Source organism: Crotalus tigris, unplaced genomic scaffold, assembly GCF_016545835.1.
Source record: "Crotalus tigris isolate CLP2741 ecotype Arizona unplaced genomic scaffold, ASM1654583v1 scf7180000020151.727365, whole genome shotgun sequence".
In the NCBI taxonomy this organism is placed as follows: domain Eukaryota; kingdom Metazoa; phylum Chordata; class Lepidosauria; order Squamata; family Viperidae; genus Crotalus; species Crotalus tigris.
The window spans coordinates 512,870-540,744 of NW_024097879.1; the positions used below are offsets into that span (position 1 = coordinate 512,870).

A 27,875-nucleotide genomic window follows, 5' to 3' on the forward strand; every position below is an offset into this window, starting at 1 on the left:
CCCATCTCCTTCCTTCATTCCCATCTCCTTCCTTCCTTCCTTCCTTCCTTCCTTCCTTCCTTCCTTCCTCATTCCCATCTCCTTCCTTCCTTCCTTCCTCATTCCCATCTCCTTCCTTCCTTCCTTCCTCATTCCCATCTCCTTCCTTCCTTCCTTCCTTCCTTCCTTCCTTCCTTCCTTCCTTCCTTCCTTCCTTCCTTCCTTCCTTCCTTCCCTTCCCCACCACTCCCCTCCCTTACCCTCCCCTTCTCTCCCCTCCTTCCACCTATTGCCCTCTTTTCTCGCAGCAGCTATCCTGACTTCTTCCCGGCAGAGCCGCCGCTTCCTTCTCCTTCGCTTGGATCCCTGCCGGGCCGGGGCTCAAAGCCCCAAAGCGACTCCAAACGCCTGTCGGGGGGGGGGGGAGAGGCGGGCGGGGAGCGAAGAAAGAAGCGCCCCCCTCCCCAGTTTTTTTCCCCGCCCCGCAACAGAGATGCCCAAAGATTCTTTTTCAGTACTGCACCCCCCCCCGCCGCCCTGTGGCGTGGCCCGTAGGCCTCCCCCTCCCCCGACCCCCGGGACCTCTCTAGCCCCCCCGGCGCCTGTCCCCCCCTCCCTCCACCCCGCCGCCCCCTCCCGCCTCTCCCGCCCCCCCCCGGCAGACACGCGTGCTGAAGGTCACCATTCACGGGCGAGCGGAGTCAAAGGTCCCGGTTTGCCGACCGCCGCGAGCCTTGCCTTTGCGATCGCCCCCGATGACGTCCTTCTGGTCGGGGGGGGGAACGTTGAGACACAACAACCATCGTTTCTCGGGGGGGGGCGCGAAGGATGATTGCAATTGCAAGTCCCCCAGCCGCCCGCCCCCCCCACCATAATTGGGGCTCGTGCCCGTGCAGTCCCTCCGGTGGCCACCGGGGGGCGCCCTGCCGCTCGCTTCGGCCCTCCTCTCGCCGCCGGCGCTGGACGCGGCTCGGCTGCTCCTGGTTCGCAGCGCGTCGCTCCTCGCTCCGGTCCCGGCGAAGCGCGGCCGGCGTTGGCGCCCCCCCCCCAGTCCTAGCCCGCCCGCCCGCCCGCCCGGCGAGAGGACCCGGGGCCGCCTCCGAGCCGGCCGCCCTGCTGCGCCCCCAGCCCTGCGGAGCCGCCCAGGTAGGAGTTCCGTGGCCAGCCGCAGCCCAGCCCGCCGCTCGGCCGAGACCCGCCGCCCGCCGCCCTGGGGGGGGGGTTCGGCCAGGGCGCTGCTGGGCTCCTGCGCCCCTCTCGCGCGCCGAAACCCCCTCCCAGCCCCGTCCGGTCCGGATTCCGGACCCCTCTGTTGGGGGAGCCCCTTCCTCAGCCCTCGCCTGCCCCCCCCCGCCGGAGAAGACGGTGGGGAGAAGACCCCTTCTCGCTGCTGGGGGGGGGCAAAGGTTGACGGACCCTCCGGCGTTCTTTCGGCGTGCAGGGCGGGCGTCCGGCAAAAGGGCCCCCCCCCGTCGCCGCGCCAGCAGGTCTCCGGGGCTTCCGAAAGCCCCGTTTCCCCGACTCATCTGGGAGTCGGGAGCTCCGGGGTCCCCAGACTGTCCGGGTCCCTCTTGGCTTCCCCGGCTCCTTTGGGGATCTCCCGCCCAGTTATCTGCATCTCTCCCCCCCCCTTATCTTCCCCTCAAGTTCCCTTCTCCTTTTGCCGCCCCCCCCCCCGTTTCCAGATGTCCGCTTCCCTCCGACCTCACAGGGTGAAGGCTGGAGATTTGGGCGGGGGGGGGTTGGATGGGAAGGGAAGGATGGGAAGAGAATTAAAGAGAAAGGATATTTGGGAAGGAAGAAGAAGGGGGGGGGGTGGCGAAAGTGAACAGCGCCTTTCTGGATGGAGAAGCCCAGAAAGGGAGATGGCAAACGGGGAGTCCCCGGAATGGATTTTATGGGGTCCCCTCTTGCAAAGTGGGGAAGGAGAAGGGCATCCCTAGAAGGGAGCTCTCCCTGAAGAGTGTGACAGGACTAAGTCTTTAGAACTGTTTCTTTGCCTCCTGCCTTCTTATTTCCTTGGTTGAAGAACCAATTTGATATAGTGGGGCCTGTTTGTGTGTGTGTGTGTGTGTGTGTGTGTGTGAGAGAGAGAGAGAGAGAGAGAGAGAGAGAGAGAGAGAGAGAGAGAGAGAGAAGCTTTGGGAGTGTCTTGTCTTGTTCTGTTTTGGGCAAGTGGACGTGCAAGAAAGGAACAAGTGGTTGAGGTGGGAGGGAGAATCACATTAGGAAGGGAGGGAGGGAGGGAGGGAGGGAAGGAAGGAGATAGGAATGAGGAAGAGAGGGAGGGAAGGAAGGAGATAGGAATGAGGAAGGGAGGGAGGGAAGAAAGGAAGGAGATAGGAATGAGGAAGGGAGGGAGGGAAGAAAGGAAGGAGATAGGAATAAGGGAGGGAGGGAGGGAAGAAAGGAAGGAGATAGGAATAAGGGAGGGAGGCAAGAAAGGAAGGAGGGAATGAGGGAGGGAGGGAAGGAAGGAGATGGGAATGAGGGAGGGAGAATGGGAGGAAGAAAGGAAAGAAGGAGATGGGAATGAGGGAGGGTGGAGGAAGGAAGGAAGGAAGGAAGGCTGCAGAGATGGGTAGAGTGGAAGAGGAAGGGGATAGAATAAATATATAGGGAAGTGCTATAAGGGGCTCTCAATGGGAAATGAGTTATGGGTGCAGGGTGGGGTGAAGTGGCCAGTGAGGGCAGAAGAGGACGGCAGCCAGGGATGGACGTGAGCAGCTTTGGGAAGGTGGAAAGAGCACTTGGCTAAGTTATGCTCAGTTTTCCTCAAACATCCCTTCAAGAAGTGCCGAGGGCTTCAGTCAGTCCTGGTTCGTAATCCTTAATCCTGTGTGCCGTTTGGGTCTCCTGAGATGGGTTTGCCAGCAGGCCCTTTCAGAAAATGTCACCTCATTTTAACTGGAGGAAAAGCAGCCTCTTTCCTACTTCGGACTTACACCTGTGCTGCAGGTGTAAATGCAGGAGGGCTGTCATTACAAGGATGCAGCTGCTGTTCCTCCACCACTTCTACCTGGGCAAAGGCTGCTGCATCTCACCCCCCAGGTGTGGGGCTGGGCCTACTGTGATTGGGGTGTTTTAGGAATGGTTTCCTGGCCTTACTTTTTACAGGATCTGAAGTCAAAAGGAAAAGGATAGCCAGTCGCAACCACAAGACTATTTCAAATGCTTAGATTCTTCCTTCACAGTATTCCTTAATCTTTCCAAAAAGCATAATTAAACCAGTGTGATAAAGTTGCTGGGCCCAGTAACAACTGGGATGTGGTTCAAAGTGGGCAGGTGGGATCAAGGAAAGCCATGGATGTTTGGAATGCTAAAGGGTTCTATCTATCTATCTATCTATCTATCTATCTATCTATCTATCTATCTATCTATCTCCATATGTCCATCCATCCATCCGTCATTTTTTTGGAATGATTAGATCTGTTTATAAGTTGGATAAAAGTCCAGATGCGTTACTGTGAGACTTATTGTGGAGAGCAGGTTAAAGAGACCTCTGTCGCTTTTCACTGCTTTGAAACCTTGCCTAGGAAAGCTTGTGATGATGTTACTTTCTCACTGGGAAACTCATTGCTTTCCCAACACAGAACAATTCTTCCATTTGTCTCTCTCTTTTTCTCTGTGAGGGAATGCTGCCTGGGGGATTCTGGGAGTTGAAGTCCACGCATCTTAAAGTTACCGAGGTTGAGAAACGCTGTTTTGCAGTATGTAAATAAGAGATGTTTGGTTTGTAAGAGCAATAGAGAGAGAAACATAAGACATACTCTCCAAAAAATCTTAACTTTCCAGAATGTGTAACCAGATGTTTCCAGGCTTAACAAAACAGTCGATTGAAACAGTTCCCCCAACTCACATCTATCACTCCTTTACAACTAAGTCTTAGTTGCTCTCACAACAGAGAGTGTTGTTCTTCACCAGAAAGATCTCAGCATCCCTTTAAATTATCCCTCCAACATTACTCCAAGGTCAGCTACTCCTCCTCTAATCATTCCTTATTATAGACATCTGCAGGTGAAAACAAGGAGATAACTTAGCAGCTCACCTATGGCAAAACACTGAGTTTGAAGTGGGGGGGGAGGCGTCATTAGGATTCCAAGGTATGCTTCCTCTCTCGCCTCAGGATCTGTGCAACACAACCGCCTGTCCTGTGTAACTGATGACACACCGGTGGCAAGGTCTCTGTTCTGCCACACTGGCTACCAACAGCTTTGGCAATGCCTCCTCGTGCATCAGATGGAGGCTTTTCCCAAATGGGCCGCTGGGTTCCTTCTCGTCAAGGTCATAACCCTCCCGAGTGTTAATCTCAGAGACCTGCAGAATATTTCTGCCTTATCTTGCCTGCATTTTTCCCTGGTTTCTGCCTCTCCCGTGAAGAGGCTGGCTCGGAGGCCAGAAAGGACTTGCATTTGCCGTCCACCCCCAGGGGCGAGATGACACGCAGAAGCCTGTCTTCCCTTTTTACAGCTGCAGTGTGACAGTTGGGACCGGGTGGCTGAAAACAGCCGTGCCGGTGAAGCCCTGGTGTGCAGCATCTGGGATGAAGCGTTCTGCGGAGATGCCAGGGCGATGCTCGTGAAGACGTATGGCTCCAGCGGGCGCGGAGTCAGTTTGAGAGGAGGAGAGGATGCCAGAGACCTCTCTGCTTTAGGGGAGAAACGGCTGGTCAGTGGCAAGGAGAAACCCTCCCCTGTTTGCCGGTCAGAATTTCCTGATTGAATCTTCACGCAGCCACGCTTGACTTCCATCAATCATCTTTAGTCCTGGCACTGGCTGATCTGATTGGCGTTTCCTAAAGAGGTGATCCCCATCTGCTAACCCAGGTTGGTCAGATGAGCAACAGTTAGCTGGGTCCACTTAGGCTCCTGCTAGTTTGATGGCTTAGCATTCAATTTTCTTTCCAGTCTACAATTCCGCTTCCATTAATCTGGAGGAGGGGGGGGGAAGACATGTTATTTTTACTTCTCACTTGTTCCTCCCTGATGTTTTGTTTTTAAGAATGCGTAAATATGGACGGGGCATTTAAAGTTGTGTCTTCTTTCGGTTTGGAACAGGGCCTGGTATCACTGGGGCGGAACCGAGCCCAAATAGATCAACGGAGAGGTACTTTAATTTGCGGAGTAGATTTCCCCTTCCTAAAAAAACAGATTTGCTCCAAAGGTACCTTAATTTGTGGGAACTCACAGTAGTTAGCTGGATGATGTTAAGGGGCCCAAGGAAAATGGGGAAGGGGTGAGATGGGGAGTGGATTTTCTTTTTATGCAGATAATAAATTTGGCTAAATGCATCGAGCTCTGAATAGAATAAATGAGATGAAGTTGGGTAGTTTTGCATAGATCTAATTGGATATATTTCTCGTTTTCCCTGTGATCCGAACGTGGTAGTGCAATTAGCTTTATTTATTTGCATAAGCAGGGGAACAGAGTAAAAGAGGGAGAGGGGGAGATGAGCTGAGTCCCCAAATTATTCAGAACTCTTTCCTTCTCTCCCCAAAGCTGTGTTTAAAACAACAACACAGCCCTTCCTTCTTGGGTCACAAAGCAACGCAGTAGAGCGGACACGGTGTCTTTTCTGGACCAATGTATTTTATATGTTACTAATTTCAGTTTTGATGGTGGGTTTGTTTCGATGATCTGAAACCAGCCTTAACCTTTTTCCGTCCCTCGGCTGCCGAAGGGAACAGCGCTATTGAAACTGATGCCTCTAAAGTGCTTCGAACGCAAGTTTAAATGCTATTTAAATGCTAGTATTATCCCTGAGAACCCTCAGGTTCTCATTCCTGCTGAGCCAGTGACTGTCAGACAGCCTGTGTGGGCTTCTTGGGAAACCAGGCTCCTTGTGCGTAAAGCATTTAAAAGGGACCAGATTGGAGGAATGTTGTTGTTCTTTTAAAAAGGTAAAGGCATCCTCAATTTACGACCAAAATAGGGACTGGAAAATGAATGGCCATTAAGTCAGGCATCATAGGACCACGGGCTGACCTTTGACCTTGCTTGTGGGAAGCTGGCTGGGAAAGTCACAAACGGCAATCACGTAACCGCGGGATGCTGTGATTGTCGTACACGTGAGACAGTTGCCAAGTGCCCCAATCACAGCTGTACAGGAGATGCTGCAAAGATCGTAAGTGTGAGGACGGTCCCCCCCCCAGTGCCATTGTATAACTTCAAAAGGTCCCTAAATAAATAGTCGTAAGCGGAGGACTTACCTATAAGATTTTTGAACTCCACAGGTCACCAAATTGCCAAGGTTGGGCACCCCTGCCCCAGAATCTCCCAGGGTGTATCTTTTAAGCAAAGCTTGTGGTCCCCCAAAGGCTCCCCCATTCCAGATCCAGCAGAAAGAGAGAGAGAGAAAAAAGCATCCAGGATTTCACATCTTGGACCGGTGAGAACCCTCCAGATTGTGGACAGGTCGTTCCTTGCAATGAATCGAATGAACCTGCTGGAACATTAAATAAATGAAACCAGTGGTGGTGATGAAGGTGACTAAGCCTTGAAAAGAAGCAAGCACGGGTTGGAAATTAGCACGAAACAATTGAAAAAAAGGAGAGAATTAAACAAAAGTTAGAAGGATCAATACGACGGGCAATTTAAAATTTACAGGAGAGCAGCTTCCAGATGAGTATTTAAGAAGAGTTTAATTAACAGAGTTAGCTAGCGGAGGAAATTCTGCACACCCAATTTGGCCAGGCAGGCAGGCAGGTAGGTGGGATTCCAAAAAGCTTCCTTCTGCCCATAGCCCAGGTATATAGAAGTGATTTGTCTAACCTGGTATTTGTAGGTGGCTTAATGGACCATTGAAGAGGTTCTTCTCTTTTTCTTACCTCCTTTTGGTGTGACGTGATTGTTTTGCCCAAGAGGTCAAACGGAGGATTGTGACTTAAACCTCAATGATTTATGACAGATATCCCAGTCCCAAATTTGCCCATAAGTTGAGGACTACCATTGCATAGGTAAGGTCTAGGAAAGCCAAGCTATTTTTAGCTGCTCTGGATGATGTGATGCTTGGCCATCCGTTGGTCCAGATGAAGTCTTTGAAATGGGTTCAATTGATTTTTTTTTTTTATTTTGTAACTTTCAAGACACCTATTTGGAAGGAAATAAAATTGAGTTGCTGCTTCCTTGGTAAGGTTCTTTTGGTGCAAGGAAGAGATGACAAAGTCCAATTTATACGATTATAAATTCTGCTAATGAAAATATTATACTAATTGGGGGACTTGCACGTGGCGCTCTGGACCATGCCTTAGGAAATTGGCTTGCTCAGAGATATTAAAGGACTTACAAATTCTGCTCACTTATAATGAGTCTTTTAACTGCCCTGATATTAACTTGCTCTATGCTACGTTAGGTCTGGATTGGAGCAGCAATTTATGATCTTAATAAGACCTTCTCTTTTTTTAGAAAGACTTGCTTTGATGCCTACCTAAAGACTGGTAACCCATGATGTAGCTGGACAGAGCAAGGGGTGGGGCTGAGGAGTATACACAATGAAATGAGGTAGATACACCGATTGTAACTGAAGAAGTCTCTCCTAAGCTCAAGGCAGTGAGTAGTAGCCAGAGAAAATTGGATTAACAGAGGCATTTGACTATGGTTAAGTCATGATTAGCTTGATGGTTTTGGAAAAGGCTACTTGGGTTATTCTCTTCTGTTGATATCCGTTGGGTTCACCCAACCCACCATGCCAATAACCATGGTTTGCAAACCACAATAGTTGGGTTTGTCTTATAGGTACACGGCATAGAGTTAAACTGTGAAATCCACTGCCACCAAATGTGGGAAAGGCCACCAGTTTAGAAAATTTCAAGGGAGATGTGGCAAGTTCATGAAATAACAGGCTGGTGGTGACTGCTAGTCAAAATATAGGAGAGACAAATCCTATAGATAATGGAACATTCGTAAATCACAGCAGGAATCTTTTTTAGACTGAGGAGCATCAGATGAAGAAGGACCTTTTTGTTTTTTTCAAATGCAGACTTCATAGTCATCTCCTCCTCTTCTCCCTGACCTGCTCAACATCCAGATTTCCTATTTTATGACAAGTTGGTCTCTCACTAATAGCAGTTGCTCAACTGTAGATTTTTGGAAGTGTGCCTGAATACAGACCTGGCATTATCTTGCTTTTTCTGGAAAAATAAGTTAAGGTTCAACGGTTTTCAGAGATGTGTTTTGAGAGTGGGAGAATTTTTTTTTTTGCTATCTCTTGTAGAGGAGGAGAAGAGCCAGATTTTGACTAATGAAAAGATATATTTTTAAAAAAATTCTCTCTTTCTCTCCCTCTTCCCACCATCACTAAGCTCATTGGCAAAAAGTAAAAGACATGATGGCGCCAGATGAAATGTTAACCTTCTCTAGGGTCTTTGGCAGGAGAGAAACATCCAGCGCCTTAAAGATTATAAAAATGTAGGTCAACCCAGTTGACAAATGGGAGATTTGATTTTCCTTAGACAGGTGAAGGCAGGTTGTAAAGTCCAAGAGGAGCTTAGAAGCTAATATTTATGAGATGCCCAAAACCCACTGTCACTCTCCATGCATCACAAAAAGTTAAGAGTTTACTTAATTAGGGTTTGTTGCACAAGTCTTCGCAGTTGGTTTAGGAAGACAGACAAAAATAAAGCCAAGCAAGAAAACACATCATGGCTTAGCAGTGGGTGGAGCTGGTTGATGATCTGGAGCTGGAAGATAAGAGGCTGGTTTGCTTTCCACCCCCTCCCCACCCACCTAGATGCTATTCATCTCTTTTCAGACCCAAAGTGCTCAACATATATAAAAGGTGAAGAATGAACCACTGGCTTAAACAAAAGCCTGAGTAGGATTCCCTTAATCATGTCGTCCACTTAAGGAAATTCAACAATAGGAAGAAGTCTCTTCTTCTCTCTTAACACTCCCATGCAAGATCTGAATGTGCAAATTCCAAATTATCCATGTAAGGCAAAGCAAAGGGGAGCATGGGACACGTTGTGGCTTGTCATCAGTTATCTGGGGTGCCACTGGCTCAACCCACAACCTCTCGCTGTTGACCCTCCCTTGTGTGATTGTATTTGGCTATATGGGGAGTGTCAAAAACTGGCTGGGAAGGTTGCAGAGGTGTGAGCCCCCCCCCCACCTCACCCGGGGATGCTGTTGTGAACTGTTGTGAATAGATGCCGATTGCCAAGGGCCCAAATGTTGACAGCATGACTGGGGATGCTGCAGTGGTCGTTAAGTGTGAGGACTAGTCATAAGTCACTTTTTTCCGGATCTGCTGTAACTTCGCTAAATAATAGTTGTAAATTGAGGACTCCTCGTTCTTAGGCTTCTGAACTCGCAGAGAATTATTAGCTAAGCAAAGAGAAGGATGGGAAGAAAGGCACACGGGACTTCTAGTACAGGATAAAAATGCCCAGGTCGGTTTGCAAAGTTACAACCTCCTGAATGCTGATTTATTTATTATTTTTTAAAAACGCTTTCCAGTTTTAGATGCAACTTAACCAAGGGTTTTTAGGATAAAAAATAAAGCAACAATAATGCAAATGCCAGAAGCGCCAATGTGGGACTAAGCCAATTAATGTTGATGCATCACGAACAATGGGGTGTTGTTTTTTGTTTTTGTTTTTTAAAAATATATCAGCAAGTTATAAGACTAAGTACCCCAAATGGATTCTTAAGCAACAATGATGCCCGACTCTTGATTGATTCTTCTGAAATTTCCTCCAGCCAATGAGAAGAGCATTAGTCACTTCTGGCCTCCAGATATTGGAGTTTAACATATTGCTGGCCTGATTCCTGCAGAAGCAGGGGGGGGGGAGCCCAAAGTGAGAATTAACCCTTGCCTTGGAGGCTTGGAGATCCGAAACAGCTTTGGTGAATAAACAATATGGCAGCTTACAAGAATAGGATCCTTGCAGACATTTGTGAGTCTGGGTGTGCCCTGTGGAAGGCAATGAAGGGGTGGCTTGGCTGCATTCACAGTTGCCCTAAGGTAGCTTGATGGCGAATCTTTTAGAGACCGAGTGCCCAAAAACCTCCCCACTCTCTCTCGCCCCCACCTCTGCCCCTGCTCCACCCTCGCCCCTGCTCTGCCCCTGCAGCGCCAGCAGCAGCACCATGGCAGCCACGCCCTCCAGCATTCATCTGCACACAACGGGGCGCGAGGGCGGAGTCTTATCCCTGTTGCCCGGCTGCCATGTCCTTGGCTGCGCTGCTCTACAGGGGCCACACCTGGGGGGCTACTCCTCTGAGGGGGCTGCTGGTGAGGAGGGGGCCATGGGGGGAGGTGGGGCTGTGGCGACAGCACATGTGCCCACAGAGAGGGCTCCGATCGCCACCACTGCCCTAAGGCAGCTTGATGGTAACTTACACCTTGGTTACCACTTGCTTGGACTGTTAGTAGTCCCCAACTTACAACTGTGATTGAGCCTGGATTGATGTTCTGTCTTATGTCTAAGTATATTACCCATATTGTAAGCCTGCGTTATTTTTATCCTTCTCATCTGTTCCACTACCTTCTCTGTTGCTGTCGTCATTATGAGTATTATCCTTTGTTATTATGATTATTATTTATTGTTTTGCATGTACTCAGAGCTTATGCACTGGAGACAAATTCCTTGTGTCTCTGATCACACTTGGCGAATAAAGAATTCTATTCTGCTCTGTTCTCTGTTCTGTTCTATTCTCAGTTGTAAGTCATTGCAGTCATAAGTCAAGGCATCCTGTATGCAGGTTTAAAGTTACAACTGTTTTTTACTATGGTCATTAAGCAAACATGGCAGTTGTTAAACAATTACGGTGGTTGTTAATGATTAGTGGGTGAACGCAACGACCGCTAAGCAAATCCATTTTCCCCTATGGATATTCTTTGCTGGAAACTGGAAGTGAACACAGGAAACTGGCAAAAAAAAAAAACCCAAAACAGCTTGAATCATGGTCACGTGACCATGGGACACCGCAAACGGACATAAAGGTGAGCCAGTTGCCAAGCGGCCAAAATGTGATCACATAACTGCACTATGTGTCTGTGTGCAGTGATCGTGTCTCTGAAATTGGGTTGCAAGCAGCTTCATTGTACCTTCAAATGGTCTTTAAGTGACAGGATGTAAATCAAGAACTACCTGTACACTGTATATATGGAGCAAATGCAAAAATGCATTTGCTAAAGTTGGGAGATCAACTCTGCCTGTCTATTATAACACCCATATTGAAATCATTGCTTTTGAGGGCAATTCAGAGCACTGAAAACTAAGATTTGGACAGCTCCTAAAACTAAGCCATTATGTGTATGGTTATCTGAAGTGCGATGGTTGATGAGTTTAATTCCCAGTAGAACAGAGGTGGGGCACCTTTGGGGCACCAGGGACCGGTTCCGTGGAGAGAGGTTGTACACGGACCAGAGAGTGCGTGGTTTTGTGTGCTGCCTGCATCCCACGGATGGGGCTTTGCTTATTTGTGCGGACCGGTTGCTGGCATGCTGCGGCCCTGTACCATTTCATGGACTGAGGGTTGGGGACCCCTGCAGTAGAAGGTTTAAACCAGCATTTCTCAATTTCAGCCACTTTAAGAGATGTGGACTTCAACTCCCAGAATTCCCCAGTCAGCCAGGTTACCTGAGGAATTCTGGGAGTTAAAGTCCATATAACTTAAAGGTGCAGAGATTGAGAAACACTGCTTTAAAGCCATAGAAATCTGTTGGCTACATCTGACCAGGGGCAATATAGGATGGATCCAGTCATATGCTGCCTCCTAGTGGTCAATGCTGGTTTTTACAGCAATGCTAGTTTTTATAGCAAATTACTGAAAATTCTAAACTCGTCTTGAAGAGGAGTTTTCCCTGTTAGTCAGAATTAAACTTTGGGGAGCAGAGAAATATCAGAGAACAATGACACATTTTGCTGGTGGCTGCAGATTTTTAAAATTCCATTCCCCTGTTTTCACAGTTATTATTTTCTTCTGATTCTTAGGGGTGTGCTTGGAAAAAATAGGATTAGGGTAGCCTGACTAGGAACTGTCATTTCAGTGCTTTGAATAGAACCATCCAGTGAGATTCCTCTAATCCATAGTAGGATTGTCCCATTACTTGTAATGGATTTGCTCTGAGGTCAGTGGAAATTAGACAGAGGGCTTTGACCATGAAAAACACAGCTGGTGTCTGGCTTTTATCTTATGGGCATCAAGCAAAAGTGCCATTAAACCCCCGGAAGAAGTAATAGGATTTGATTTTTTTTTTTTGCTGGAGCACTATATTTCTTTGCACTAAAAAGCCCCTGTAATGGACTTACCCTCTGCTGAAGTTAAAGACCATCTGTTAATATTGTTAATATCTGAAGTAGCTGGTATTAACTAAGCGCTTTAACCTTTGCTTGATGCCTTGGTAAGACCACATTTTGGAATATTGCATCCAGTTTTGGTCACCACGATATAAAAAAGATGTTGAGACTTTGGAAAAAGTGCAAAAAAGAGCAACTAAGATGATTAAAGGCCTGGAGACTAAAACATACAAAGAACGGTTGCAGGATTAGGGTATGTCTAGTCTAGTGAAAAGAAGGACGAGGGGTGACATGATAGCTGCATTCCAGTATTTGAGGGGCTGCCCCAAAGAAGAGGGAGTCAAGCTATTCTCCAAAGCACCCGAGGACAGGACAAGAAGCAACGGATGGAAACTAATCAAGGAGAGGAGCAACCTAGAACTAAGGAGACATTTCCTGTTGGTGAGAACAGTTTAGCAGTGGAAGCCAGAAGTTGTGGGTGCTCCATCTCTGGAGGTTTTTAAGAAGAGATTGGACAACCATTTGTCTGACATGGTGTAGGGTTTCCTTCTTGAGCAGGAGATTGGACTAGAAGACCTCCAAGATCCCTTCCACCTCTGTTATTCTGCTTTCTATTATTCTTCTCACTTTACTATTGATGGCTATTGGAGAAGTCATGACACACACACACAAAATCTGTTTGATAGCAGCGTTTGCCCAGGAGGCTACTTATCCCTTGCGTAGGCTGCTCCATGTGAACTTTCCCTTTTGATTTTCACAACCCATGTGCTCCATCAGCGTTGCCCAACTTTGTTGACCTCCAGATATGAGAGGGCTACAGCTCCCAACAGTCCTGCTCAGGAGCAATTGCCTTTCTTGACCGACAGTTAGGTTGACCACATTGTAACATTTGGCTCAGTTTTGAACCTCCAAACCCACCTTTAGTTGCAAAGGCTGCTGCATTAAAACAAGACAAAAGTGTCCCCCTTAAATGTCATTAATGAAAGCAGTCAAGACAGGAGTGTGGAGAAAAAAAACACCCCAAGCAATCTAAATTTCCTATCTGATCACATCTTTTCCTGCACAAGTATTTTAGTTCAGGTGTGCTTTCAATATTTCCAGGTGTTCCTTGTTGTGATAGCAGGAGATCCCAACAGATACCTCAGGGATAAGTTGATTGTGTGTTGACACTGTTGCTTTGAACACCTTCGCTGTTTATGAAAGACAAGACACTTTTGAATGCATTGCTACAACTGGCAGTTAAAAATGGTAAAATCTCCTTTTTTCCCCTCTCTCTTGATCTTGCCAGGGCGTCAAGGTGCGGATGAAAAAGCTTTACAAAAATCTGAATGAGGTGTACTTGGCTAAAATCCAGTGTTCCTAGTCCATAAGCATTTCCTGCTGAGCCTTTTCAAAGAGCGTTTAATTAACACCACAAATTTGTGGGTTTTGTGCTGACTAACTCTCGAATATTGCCTGTCCATGGGTTCACATTTCCTGGAAGTCTCCAAAGGTTTCTCTTTATTAAGATCATCCTGTGAATTACACAAAGTTCAGAAAGAAGTCTGTGATTTTTATTTTTTTCTACACTTTTTTTTTAATAAAAAAAGAGATTAGTCTCAAATGTGGACATTTTACAAGAATTCATTTTTGTAAATTGGTTGGTCAGGGAAGAAATAGGATAGATATAAGAAGACTCACTTCTCCTTCTTTGTTTTGATGTAGTATCTTTTTTAGAACCATGAAAGACAGCGGTGGGAGTAATTCTAATGTGTTAGATAATTAATCTACATTTCTGAGTGTTTTATAGACACGTTTTGTGGGCATGCTCAAGGAAGCTGATGCCTTGCAAATGGATCATCCCTGCTTTTCAGTGCCTCTCTGAATATATTTCCAACATATGTTTTGCAAAACAGCAGCCCAAATTTGCATCTTTCTGTTTTCAGTGTGTCAAGATGTCATTTGCTCTGATGGATTTATTCCCGATAATAGGATGAAAATTCAGATGTGTGTGCTTCGACAGTTAATGGCACAAGATAGGGGAAAATGGATCACTCAAGAGGAAAGAGATGGAAGTAGATATTTTGATCTGCAGTGGTGGTTTCTACAGGCTAATATCCAAATAACCAGCAACCTAGTTTGCATCCGTTGCTTCTTGTCCTGCCTTCAGGTGCTTTGGAGAATAATTTGACCCTCTTTTCTTTGTGACGGTCCCTTAGATCAGGGGTGTTAAACTGCTGGCCCGTGGGCCGGTTTCATCCTACCGAAGCTGCGCCCAACTCATTGCTGGCAATGCAAAAAGAGTTGCGATACGTCGTGACACGTCACGTGAATGGTGAGTTTGACACCCATGCCTTAGATATTGGAAGACTGCTATCCTGTCACCCCTAGTCCTTCTTTCCATTAAACGAATCACTTTGGGGTTGCTTTGGGTAGTGAGATGGGTTTTATATAAATTTAATCGAATGAATGAATGAATGCTTTATTGAGATTGACTACCATAACAGATTTTTTTGAGTTTGTATTTTTCACTTTCCTCTTAAACTCCAGGGAGTCGGTGTGAGTCGGTTGAGCACACTTTTCTAACACTTTCCCATCCCCCCACCCCCAAGCTTAACACATGCATCTTCTACACCTGTTGGAACAGCTTCTGGAGGTCTTCTCCCGTCTCATTTCCATGGCTTGCTGTAATGTTGGCCATTTGTGGGATGTGTGAAGCCAGGTCAGTGAAAAGGCTAAGGATGCCAAAGAGTGTTGTCACACAAAGTATGGGCATCCCTATTGACTGAGATGCTATAGAAAGGTGATTTCCATCACAAAGATCTGGTGAATATTCCTACATGGCAGAAAATAGCCTTTTGAAAGGAGACGGTTCGCTGTTCTTTGCACACAATTGTTTTATTTTCCAGAGGAGACGGTTCACACTTCCGGCAGGCAACACAAGGCAGCGAAACACGCACGCACACAAGGGCCTAAGATAACAACCCTCCCCAATTTGGCATCTTTCAAGTCCTTCTTGTGTTTTCAGCTTGTCTGATTCTGGAGAAGGGCTTCTAAATAGTACAAACGATGGAACAATTTATACAGAATGATAACTATGTGAATAGAGCTCTTATGTCCGGAGCTTGAGATTTCCAATTATATTTTTGCTTTGCTGGAGAGGGAAAAAAGGGGGCGTGGAAAGTAGAGGAAGAAGGGAGGAGGAGGAGGAGAGGAGAAGAAGAAAGAAGGAAGAAGGAGGAGGAGGAGGAGGGGAGAAGAGGAGAAGGAGAAGAAGAAAGAAGGAAGGAGGAGGAGAAGAAGGAGAAGGAAGAGGAGGAGGAGGAGGAGGAGGAGAAGGAGAAGAAGGAGAAGGAGAAGGAGAAGGAGAAGAAGAAGAAGAAGAAGAAGAAGAAGAAGAAGAAGGAAGAAGAAGAAGAAGAAGAAGAAGAAGAAGAAGAAGAAGAAGAAGAAGAAGAAGAAGAAGAAGAAGAAAATGATTTTTCTATCCTGACATGTTTATCCATTTACAGCCTGTGCCAACTGTGTTATTGTGGGAAGAATCACTCGGAGCGCTGAGGCTGGTGAGGATGCTACGGCATCTGGGCCGAAAAGGGCCCCGCTGGGCACAGCCAGTAATTAACATCCTCAGGTGGAGGGACAAGATAAGCGGGGCTGAAACACCCCCCCCCCAGCAGCCCCAGGCAGGGCAGGGAAGCGGGTGGGAAGAGGAGCCTTTCCCTCAGCATGGAGGGTCTCCTCCCAGAGGGCAGCTCAGCCCAGGTTGTCCTCTGCGGTACAGGTAGCTCTCGTTTAGTGGCTCTTTCTTTCTTTCTTTCTTTCTTTCTTTCTTTCTTTCTTTCTTTCTTTCTTTCTTTTCCTTTCCTTTCCTTTCCTTTCCTTCTTTCCTTCCTTTTTTCTTTCTTTTCTCTCTCTTTCCTTTTTATTTCTTCCTTTCCTTCTTTTTTCTTTTCTTTCTTTCTTTTCCTTTCCTTTCCTTTCCTTTCTTTTCCGTCTTTCCTTCCTTCCGTCCTTCCTTTTTTCTTTCTTTTCTCTCTTTCCTTTTTCTTTCCTCCTTTCCTTCTTTCTTTCTTTCTTTCTTCCTTCCTTCCTTTCCTTTCCTCCTTTCCTTCCTTCCTTCCTTCCTTCCTTCCTTCCTTTTTTCTTTCTTTTCTCTCTCTTTCCTTTTTATTTCTTCCTTTCCTTCTTTTTTCTTTTCTTTCTTTCTTTTCCTTTCCTTTCCTTTCTTTTCCGTCTTTCCTTCCTTCCGTCCTTCCTTTTTTCTTTCTTTTCTCTTTCCTTTTTCTTTCCTCCTTTCCTTCTTTTTTCCTTTCTTTCTTTCTTTCTTTCTTTCTTTCTTTCTTTCTTTCTTTCTTTCTTTCTTTCTTTCTTTCTTCCTTCCTTCCTTCCTTCCTTCCTTCCTTCCTTTCCTTTCCTCCCTCCCTTCCTTCCTTCCTTCCTTCCTTCCTTTTTTCTTTCTTTTCTCTCTCTTTCCTTTTTATTTCCTCCTTTCCTCCTTTTTTCTTTTCTTTCTTTCTTTTCCTTTCCTTTCCTTTCCTTTCCTTTCTTTTCCGTCTTTCCTTCCTTCCGTCCTTCCTTTTTTCTTTCTTTTCTCTCTTTCCTTTTTCTTTCCTCCTTTCCTTCTTCTTTCTTTCTTTCTTTCTTTCTTTCTTTCTTTCTTTCTTTCTTTCTTTCTTTCTTTCTTTCTTTCTTCTCATTAAAAGTTAGTGAGCTGCTAGGAAGGTGGTCAGGCCTTAACTGGGGAAGGTCCTGCAGTTAGTATTGCCAGATTTTAAAACCTGTCTTGGAATTTAAGCAAAACATGTCAAGTTAAAAAAAAAAAGTTTACTTTAATCACTGCTAGCTTCCATCTCCTCCGTATCTGCCGTATCTGTGATCCATGTGGGAACTCTCTAAGGAGACCATGTGCCCTGTTTAAAGCCCATCTGCTGCTGGAGACCTCTCTCTTTCTCTCCCCACCACTCTTGGCAGCTGAATGAAGGCCACCCACTGGGAACTATTTAACTTCTGAGTTCAACTCACTTTGAATGGAATTTTGAGAGGATGGAAAAGACACCGGGAGGTTCTGAGAAATAAATTAAGAAGAGCTTTCTGTCTGGTTAGCTCTAGAGATGTAATGCATCCAAATTTTGGCATCTTATCTTTTGCCTTTGGATATCCAAAGCTTTCCAGGAAGGCTGGGTGGTGACTGTTGAGTGGAAACCATGAGGATTTAATTGGCCTCAAGCCTGTTTGAGTGTGGACGTGCCTTCACGTTGAGGGGGAAGCAAAGATGGAAGCCAAGAATCAAGAATCAATGTCACAAGAAGTGACGCCATCACTTTCTAAGATCTGGGCAAGATCACTCTTGGAATACTGCGTCCAATTTTGGTCACCGCAATATAAAAAAGATGTTGAGACTCTGGAAAGAGAGCAGAGAAGAGCAACAAGGATGATGGAGGGGGAGGGGGGGGCTGAAGAACAGTGGCTGGAATTGGGTATGTCTAGTGAAAAGAAGAACCATGGGTGACATGATAGCAATGTTCCAATATTTGAGGGGCTGCCCCAAAGAAGAGGGGTTCAACCTATTTCCCAAAGCACCAGAAAGCAACACAAGAAGCAATGGATGGAAACTGAACAAAGAGAAAAGCAACCAAGAACTAAGAAGAAGTTCCTGACAGTGAAAAAAATTAACCAGTGGAACAACTTTCCTCCTGAAGCTGTGGATGCTCCAACACTGGAGGCTTTTAAGAAGAGATAGGACAACCATTTGTCTAAAATGGAATAGGGTGTCCTGTTTGAGGACCTCAAAGGTCCCTTCCAACTCTGTTATTCTGTTAAAGAAAAGGTTCCTTTTGGTTATATTCTGCTCTGGCAAGTTGCCTCAACATTATTAAAATACTCAGGCAGAAGCTGCTGCAGGAGGGATCCAGCTTGGGGTCATGAGGATGTCGGCTATATAAACCCAAACCTCCTTATCCTCATGTCCTTGAGCCAAAATCAGAACAAAGCTTTGGGGTGTGAGGCACCTCCAAGCATGTACAATGTGGTCCCCTCAGCATTGGGGCATCGCTCCAGTGGGGCAGCGAAGGCTATGTTGTCCTTTGAAGCAATCCCTCTTTGCAGCAGTCGCTTATGACCGCTGCTGCTGTTTGCTTCCCCTACCTGAGGCAGGTGGACGATGCTTTCGTCCATGGCCAATTTCAAGGACAGGTTGGATGTTTTATCAAAAGATCAGCGACTTCACTTGGGATTTCTTGAAGGACCTTTGAAAGTCTGCCTTTCAGACCAGATGGCTTGTGAATTTCTAAATATGCTAAATATACACTTCTTCATTTTGTGATTAATGTATTGCTGGGTGGGTGAGTGATCCAAAGTATATCATCATGGACTCTTTTATCCCAGAAAGGACCACCTTGAGGGGTTAGAGCGGTGGGGAAGAACTGAGTTTCATCAACTGCCATTTATTTCGGAGCCCACGTCAAGCTCAGAACCTTCCCTGTGTTCCTCCTGCTTCACTCCTGCTGCTTCTCCTTCTCCATTCTGTTTGACCTATAGCAGTGGTGGCGAATGTATGGCAAGCGTGCCAGAGGCGGCACTCGGAGCCCTCTCTGTGGGCACATGTGCTGTTGCCCCAGCCTTGCCTTCCCCTGTGACCCCCTCCTCACCAGCAGCCCCCTTGGAGGAGAGTCGCCCCTGAGCGTGGCCCACACGGAGCAGCGCAGCCAAGAACATGGCAGCCAGGCAGCGTAGAGAAGACTCTGCCCTCATGCCCCAATGCGCACAGTTGATGTTGCAGGGCGCGGGCAGAGGGCATGGCTGCCATGGCGCTGCTGGGCTGCCTGGGCGATCTGCGGTGGGCCCTGGAGGCAGTGAGTGGCCTTGCAGGCAGGCGGGGTGGGGGGCGGGGCAGGGGGTAGAGCGGAGGCAGGGCCAGTATTTGGGCACTCAGTCTGTAAAAGGTTTGCCATCACTGACCTATAGGGTCACAAGGTTTTTCAGGCCGAGCATCCTTTAGAGCAGAAACCCCCCCAGACTGCCAAGGCAGCTTGGGATGAGAGAAAGAACTGGCATCAAGCTGGCTAAGCGTTAGTTAAATTTGATTTCATTTAGATCACAGTTCCAAGAGAACAGAAAGGTACCATACATTAAAGGCATTCGGTAGACTGTCCCTTCTGTCATGTTAAAGTAATGCAGTTTAATAGCAGCTTCGGAGAGGGCCAGGGGGTTGGGGTGCTTAGTTGGGGTACCGAGGGGTGGCCTCTTTCTTAAACCCTCTTTCTTCTCCTGATCAAGTCGATTCCACTTGTTCCTCTTCCTTTGGAGATGTCTCCGACCGCTTGTTCCAAACATTTTAACGGAGCTGAGATTTGTCCCCAATTAATTGGGACCTGCTGCTTAAATCCCAGACTCCAGCAAGCTATGATTTTGGTTCTGTCTGCTGGAAATCTGTATTTCTAGCTATTTTCCAGCCCTGTGTGCTACATACCGCCTCCACCTCCTCCTCCTCCTCCTCCTCCTCCTCCTCCTCTAAGTGTGGACTTGTTAGCTGCCCTTTCTAACCCTGGCAGCTACATAGCCAGCAATAATAACACTGCTAACAATGCATGGAGGGAAAAAAAAACCTTGCAGGGCAGCATCGGTAAAGGGTTCTGTGCAACTGGAGAAAGCAGGTTGCAGGCTGGGCCTCGTTGATGATTCAGCCGCCGTTCACATCGATGCTTCAGCAATAGGTTGGCCTGGCAGGGCAGGGGATACTGGGGGTCCCAGAAAGAGTGCAGACAAGAGCCACAAAGATGATGACAACAGTTGTGGGAACTAGGTACGTCTGGGTTAGTGAAGAGAAGGACTAAGGAGTACGTGATATCAGTCTTCCAGAACTTGAGGGGCTCTCACAGAGAAGAATAGAATAGAATAGAATAGAATAGAATAGAATAGAATAGAATAGAATAGAATAGAATAGAATAGAATAGAGCTGGAAGGGATCGTGGAGGTCTTCTAGTCCAGCCCCCAGCTCAAGCAGGAGAACCTATACCATCTCAAACAAGAGACTGTCTAGCCTCTTCTTAAAAATCTCCAGTGATGGAGCACCCACGATTTCTGGAGGCAAGCTGTTCCACTGGTTAATTGTCCGCACTGTCAAGAAGTTTCTCCTTAATTCCAGGTTGCTTCTCTCTTTGATCAGTTTCCAGCCATTGTTCCTTGTCCTGCCCTCTGGTGCTTTGGAGGATAGTTTGACCCCCTCTTCTTTGTGGCAGCCCCTCAGATACTGGAACGCTGCTATCATCTCTCCCCTATTTCTTCTTTTCTTTAGACTAGCCAAACCCAAGTCCTGCAGCCGTTCTTCGTATGTTTTAGTCTCCAGGCCTTGGATGATCTTAGTTGCTCTTCTCTGAATTTTTTCCAAACTCATGACATCTTTTTTGTGATATGGTGACCAAAAGAGGGAGTCAAGCTCTTCTCCAAAGCACCAGAGGGCAGGACAAGAAGCAACGGGTGGAAACTAATCAAGGAGAGAAGCAACCTGGAACTAAGGAGAAACTTCCTGACAGTTAGGACAATTAACCAGTGGAACTGCTTGCCTTCAGAAGTTGTGAGTGCTCCATCACTGGAGGATTTTAAGAAGAGACTGGACAGTCATTTGTCTGGAATGGCATAGGGTTTCCTGCTTGAGCAGGGGGCTGGACTAGAAGACCTCTGAGGTCCCATCCCACTCTGGCGTTCTTTTATGTGTCTTTTGTGTTGCTGGAAATTCACACTCAGAATGTGGGTTGGATTTCAAAGTGCTAGCTAGTTAAAGGTGCGTCCCAAACGCCTCTTTCAAATTCTGAATTTGCCTCTGTTTTTTAAAGGCTGTTTTTGGTCCCTCTGCCTCCCTTTTCTTTTCCTTTTCTTTCTGTAATCTGATTTGTTCCTCATTGCTCAGACTTTGAACTGCCCGCCTTTCATTTGGTCTGTCCTGTCCCTGAAATTTAAATTGCAGGGGAGGCAGTTGGAAACCAGTGGTCTGAAGGAGTCGTCTTTGTGCACGCAGCCAGAATTTCAATTTTAATCGGTCACCATTGTAGTGGGTTTGGAGCAAAGCTGCTCCAAAATTCTTATCCGTTATTTCTCCTGGGAATGCGGTTGAAAGGAGAAGAAATTTTTTTCCACCCCCTCTCTTTCTCTTTCTTCTAGAAACAAAACATCGCTCAGAAATGTCTGTGTAGACTTACTTACGACCAATCGCTTAGCGACTTTGAAGTTAGGACAACTCTTCCCCAAAGCTACTTATGACCCAATTTCAAAGTTCCAATGTTGAGGGCCACTCCCCCCTCCACAGTCATGTGATCACAGTTTTGGTGCTTGCTATGAGCAGCCCAAATTTACCTGTTTGCAGCGCCCTGTTTGCAGTGATGCGATCGTGGTTTACAATGGTTTTGCTGGAAACTGGCGTTTAGTTTTGTTTCCTGGCAAAAACTGTCCCACAGCATACAATGGGCTCAGTTAATGACCACGGCATTCACTTTACGACCACCATGATTGCTTAATGACCGCTTCAAACAAAGGTCGTAAAATTCATTCTGGTCATACGGTGACCTGTTTTATGGGCGTCAAATATACAGCTGTAACTGTGGGTCTCAGTTATAGTTGTGACTCAGATGGCCAACCAGCTTGATTGGTCTGTTCCTGGTCTGTCGAGGAAAACAATAAGGTTGGGGAGAAGACAGCTTCTGGGAGGATAGAAGGATGGTGTGTGAAGCAAGGTCATGCGTTTGTCTTCTGCTTCTGCACATTGGTGGATTTTTTAAATAACATTTTATTAGTTTTCTGAGATTACAGTTCATAAGTGCTTAGTCAACAACATGTTGTCTGAGTCCCTTTGTTTTATTTAACAATACATATTGAGTTCCTAATCTCTACCCCGTTTTTCCAGCCATTGGTAAAATGCATTCCATCCTTGGAAATATTCTGTGTCTTCCTTTTCTTTAATCTTCAACGTAAGTCTATCCATTTCTGCACAGTCCAATATTTTCTTAATTATCTCTTCTTTGGATGGTGTTTCCTTATTTTTCCACTACTGAGCAAATACAATTCTTGCTGCTGTTAATACTTACCTGGCAGGGGAGATACCTTGATCACATTGGTGTTTTGTTAATGGTCACCCCCACCGTGGCAGTCATTATGGGAAAAAACAACTGCAACATAAACCTCACTGTCCCCCCCCCCCAAACGTTGTGTTAACTCCTTTCTCTGGTTAAGTAGGCTGTTGCTCCTATTAAGTGTTGCAGGGATGGTTCTTAGAAGGGAGACTGGAGTAGCTGGCATCAGGGGTCTTCTCCCCCTGCCACAATGTGGAGCTTCGAAACGACGATGCTCAATCTTGAAAGCTGCTGTTTTTTAAGATGGAGGAGAGCTAGCCAGGAACATATTGTAAAGAGTGAAGAAACATGGACATCCAGGGAGCAGTTACTCAATGAATAGGACAGGACAAAAACCTTTTAACGGTGGCAGAAGGGAGGGCTTTATGGGAATCCTGAGCCAAGAGGAACCGAAAATAGTTGTGGTGCCGCTTCAGGGTACAGGCAGATAACAAAATGCAACCCAGCACGATCATTTATGGCATATTTTACAGTCCTTTTGGGGACCCTGTCCCCTTTCTTCTCTGTTGCATGAACTCCGCAAGCCGGGAAAGGGGAGCTGATCGGTGTGTGTGTGTGTGTGTGTGTGTGTGTGTGTGTGTGCACACGGGGGGGGGGGAATATGGCATTCTCATTGCTAATCTGGTGGGGCACCAGTGTTTATTGGAAAAGAGAGTGGATATTGGGGGGGAAATAAGGGAGGGGAAGAATGGGATCCCCAGAGCTGATGGGGTGGAATTTAAAAAAGAAAAAAATATTACACTTAAGCTATAATTCAGGTGTATTTGATTTCGGATTAACGTGCTATGGGAATCCAGCCCGCTGGAGTTTGCAAGCTGCAAATTACAGGTGAGTGACTTGTGTACAGGTCTTATGATCGTTGTTCACACTTGCGACCGCTGCAGTATCCCATTGTCACGTGATCAAAATTCACTTGGCAACTGACTCCTATTACGACGGTTGCAGTGTCCCCTGTGATCCCCTTTTGCGACCTTCTGAGAAGCGAAGTCAATGGGAGAGCCAGGTTCACTTAACCGCTGTGGTACTAGGTTAACAACTGCAGTGATTCACTTAACAACTGTGGCAGGACAGGTCGTAAAATGGGACAAAACACACTTAACAACTTTCCCGCTTAGCAACAGAAACTTTGGGCTCAATTGTGGTCGCAAGATGAGGATTACCTGCATTTAGTTTTGGACAAAGGGAACCTAGTTAGTGCTGAGCTGATCGGATTAAAAGCCCCCTCGGTTTGCTTCATGTAGCATCTATTGTGGCTTGTTGACATGATACAGCCTGAGCTGGTTGCTGGAATGGCTGAAGGTGTCCCCCAAGCGCCTTACACTATTACTTATATGTACATGAGAGCTTACGCACCGGAGACAATTTCCTTGTGTCCAACCACACTGGCCAATAAAGGATTCTATTCTATTCTATTCTATTCTATTCTATTCTATTCTATTCTATTCTATTCTAATTTCTATTCTACTCTACTCTACTCTACTCTACTCTACTCTACTCTACTCCATTCCATTCCATTCCATATTCTGTTCTCTTCTCTTCTCTTCTCTTCTAATTTCTATTCTAATTTCTATTCTATTCTACTCTACTCTACTCCACTCTTCTCTACTCCACTCCACTCCACTCCACTCCACTCTACTCCATCTTCTCTTCTCTTCTCTTCTCTTCTCTTCTCTTCTCTTCTCTTCTCTTCTCTTCTCTTCTCTTCTCTTCTATTCTATTCTATTCTATTCTATTCTTATTCTATTAATTGTTTCACTTTCCTTCATTAACCTTGCGAGGGAGAGAAACACAGCCAACTGGCTAACCCAAAGTGGGGTTTTCCCTTATTTTCCCCACACAATTGGTATTCCGAGAGACTCTGCCCCAATAAATGGAAATTCCATTTAGTTGGCAGGGCTAATAACCATCTGTATATAGAGCTGTGTAAGGAGTCTAGATTGTAACTTGTGCCTGAACAGGTGTTAGATAGTTTCTGTCTGATTTGCACTGCTATTATACATAAAATTCTGCTTTGGGGGCATGTTTTATGCTAATAGGACCCTCCCCACCCTTCCACATATTACTTTTTCTCTCTTGTTCCCAGAGAGCTCATAAAGAATAGATTGGCTGTTGCTAAATTCCAGCTATTTGACATCACCATCTTTTCCTCCTTGTCCTCCTTTCTCTTTCCTCCCCCCCTTCCTCCTCCTCCCTCCCTCCCCCTTCTTCCTCCCTCCCTCCCTCCCTCCTCCTCCTTCTTCCTCCCACCTCTTCCTCTGTTTTTTTTTAAACCAAACCCAAGGCATAGGGTGTTTATCAATAGCAGTTGACTTTTAGGGGAGAGAAAAACCTAAATAGTTAATACATCTAGAGCTGAGAGGATTCAGAAATGCTGCAACCCAGGGCGAGCCATCTACTGGGTTCCCCTAACATGGTGATGGTGATGGCGACATCTGTTCTGTTGAGTCCGACTCTTGGCGATGCTATGGGCTTAACTGGATGCAGCGTTCTCTTTTAGCCCTGCGCGGTTTCATTCTCAATCTCCAATTTTATCTTCTGGGTTTGGTTTGGTTTTTTTTATCAATGCTCTGCAGTTCTGGTTTTTAATTGATTAGCCTCCCAACCAAGCTAACTCTTCCGCCATCCAGAAGGCTAGTAAATAAATAAGGCCCTTGTTTGTTTAGCCCTCAGGCGTGATTCCTACTCCAATACTTTCCGGAGGTTGTCTTCTTCTGCTTGGGAATGCCAGCCATTGCTTGGGGTCTAAATCTGGCCAGACGGAAATGGCTGCCAAGCATTTTTTCCACGTACCAGTGAGATTATGCTGGCTAACGCTTCCTTCTGACACAACTGAGCAGAGCCATTTCTGCTCCCCCCATCCAACCAGGGCGATGTTCCCAGGCTGACTCCACGCGCCAGGCCTCAGCTTTGGATGGCCTAAAGCGATGAAGACAAATCCAACTGTTGGATTTTTGTTTCCTCCTGAAGGTGCCAGTTTGGGGCTGTCTCTCTTTAGCCATCAAATCTAAAGGTGACTGATCCTAGAACAAAGGGATGCTAAAGGATTCTCACTTTCTTCTCTACCACCCAGTGGATCAAAGGCATTTGTAAAACTAAATATTTCTGTCAAGCAGATGATAGGGTTTTTAAAAAAAAAAAAAAAAAAAAATTTCCCGTTAGGAAGCTGTGAAATTGAAATTGCAAAACAAGCCAGTAAGAGAGCCAGCCGATGTGTCAGATGGGACTGTCTGCTTGCCATCAACTTTGGGAGCCTGGCTTGGAGAGGCTTACTGGATGAGAAAAGAGCTTTTTGTAGGCTCAGACAAGTCAGAAGATGCTAGCCTTGGGGTAAGAAATGGGTCTAATGGGGAATAAAGAGGGCTGAGGGGTCTTTGGTGCTCTCTGAGCTTGGTTGTTTTCTTGCAGATGTTTCATTACCCAAACTAGACTGATAGCACTGATGATGTTACCTAGTTGGATAATGAGATGTCTGCAAGAAAACAACCCAGCTTAGAGAGCACTAAGGATCCCATAGTCGTCCTCCTCCTCCTCCTCCCTGCAAACCCCAGTCTCTTCTACCATTGATGATGTTACCTAGTTGGGTAATGAAACATTTGCAAAAAAAATAACCAAGCTAAGAGAGCACCAAGGATCCCATAGTCCTCCTCCTCACTCCCCCTGCGAACCCTACCTTCTAGCACTGATGATGTTACCTAGTTGGGTAATGAAACATCTGTAAAAAAAAACTAAGCTCAGAGAGTACCAATGACCCCCTCCTCCTCCTCCTCCTCCTCCTTGCAAATCCCAGTTCCTTCTAGCACTGATAATGTTACCTAGTTGGGTAATGAAATGTCTGCAAGAAAACAACCAGGCTCAGAGAGAGCACCAAGAATCACACAATCCTTCTCCTTTTCCTCCTCCTTCTCCTCCTCCTCCTCCTCCTCCTCCTCCTCCTCCTTGCAAATCCCAGTTCCTTCTAGCACTGATGATGTTACCTAGTTGGGTAATGAAATGTCTGCAAGAAAACAACCAGGCTCAGAGAGAGCACCAAGAATCACACAATCCTTCTTCTTTTCCTCCTCCTCCTCCTCCTCCTCCTCCTCCTCCTCCTCCTCCTTGCAAATCCCAGTTCCTTCTAGCACTGATGATGTTACCTAGTTGGGTAATGAAATGTCTGCAAGAAAACAACCAGGCTCAGAGAGAGCACCAAGAACCACACAATCCTTCTCCTTCTCCTCCTCCTCCTCCTCCTCCTTGCAAATCCCAGTTCCTTCTAGCACTGATGATGTTACCTAGTTGAGTAGTGAAAGGTCTGCAAGAAAACAACCCAGCTCAGAGAGCACCAAGGACCCCTCATTTCTCCCCCACGCTACAAATGTAAGAGTCCTCCCCGGAGAACTGGAAGTCAGCCTGTTTCCATCAGGGGTGTTCTTTCTCCAGGGCTCTTTCACAATTGGCTTTCCTGCTCTTAGCAAAATGCCGGCTCAGAATCTGCTAAACCCCGAAGTCAGAGAATGTGGGGATTGTAGCTGAAGTCAAACTGCAGTTTTGTTTGCCTAAGAAGAGAAGATAAAAGAAGAATTACTTTTATTGTCCAAGGATGAAAAGGTAGAATTTTGCAAGAGACGAGACCTGCCGAAGGATGATTCGGAATTAGGTTTGCGCTGATATAACAGAGATGAAGTATAATTGTCCAGTAGTTTTAAGGCCTGAAATGGCTTCAGAGTGTGTAGATGTATCTGGGTGGAAAATCCAGAGACTCACATCTCCAGGGAAAGTAGTGAAAAAACATCTACCAGAAAACCCGGATTTCCGTTGCAAGTCAGTATCAAAAATATAGGTAAATCCTCAACTTACAACACTTTGTTTAGTGAACATTCAAAGTTGAAACGGCACTGAAAAATGTGACTTTATGACTATTTTTCACAGTTACGACCTTGGCAGCATCTCTGTGATCATGTGATCCAAATTCAGACGCTCGGCAACTTTATTTATGACCGTTGCCGTGTCCCAGAGGGTCACATGGTCCCCTTTTGCAACCTTATGACAAGCAAAGCCAACGGGGAAGCTGGATTCACTTAACAACCGTATTACTAACTGATCGACTGATCGACTGTGATTCACTTAACTTCTTTGGCAAGAAAGGTCATAAAACGGGATAAAACTCACTTAACAAATGTCTTGCTTAGCAACAGAAAGCTTGGACTCCAACTTCCGGTTTTGCGTGGTAGCGACCGGTCATGGGCTTGCGGATTCTCCGCACCCCCGCGGCTAATTTCGCCCTGCCAGGGGACCCTAAATGGGTCTAAGTCGCCCTGGAGAGGCAACAAAGAAAGAAAGGTGCTCCAGCAATTCTGGAATGGTGGCGGCCATTCCGTTCGACTTGGGGAAAGCCTTCTAACCCGACAGGAGAAAGGCTAGCTATATTCCAGCCCAAGCTACTTGCAACCAACCAGCCCAAGCTACTTGCAACCAAAGTCCCAAAGCACTAACCAGCAGGTGAACAGCGTGCTTGAAACTGGGTGAGGAATTTGATCTTCTCTTTTCTATTTTACATTTAATTTCCTGGAAAA

General features: G+C 46.3%; 1 protein-coding gene across 2 annotated transcripts in view; it reads left to right on the plus strand.

The window, feature by feature from the left end:
• Positions 1 to 1,045: 1,045 nt before the first annotated feature.
• Positions 1,046 to 27,875, plus strand: part of LOC120318277 (glutamate receptor ionotropic, kainate 4-like) — a 205,633-nt gene continuing 178,803 nt past the window's right edge. For both annotated transcript variants that reach the window (XM_039365683.1, XM_039365682.1), the window contains exon 1: positions 1,046 to 1,125. The gene's annotated coding sequence lies outside the window, so the exon portion shown is untranslated. The remainder of the gene's footprint in view (positions 1,126 to 27,875) is intronic.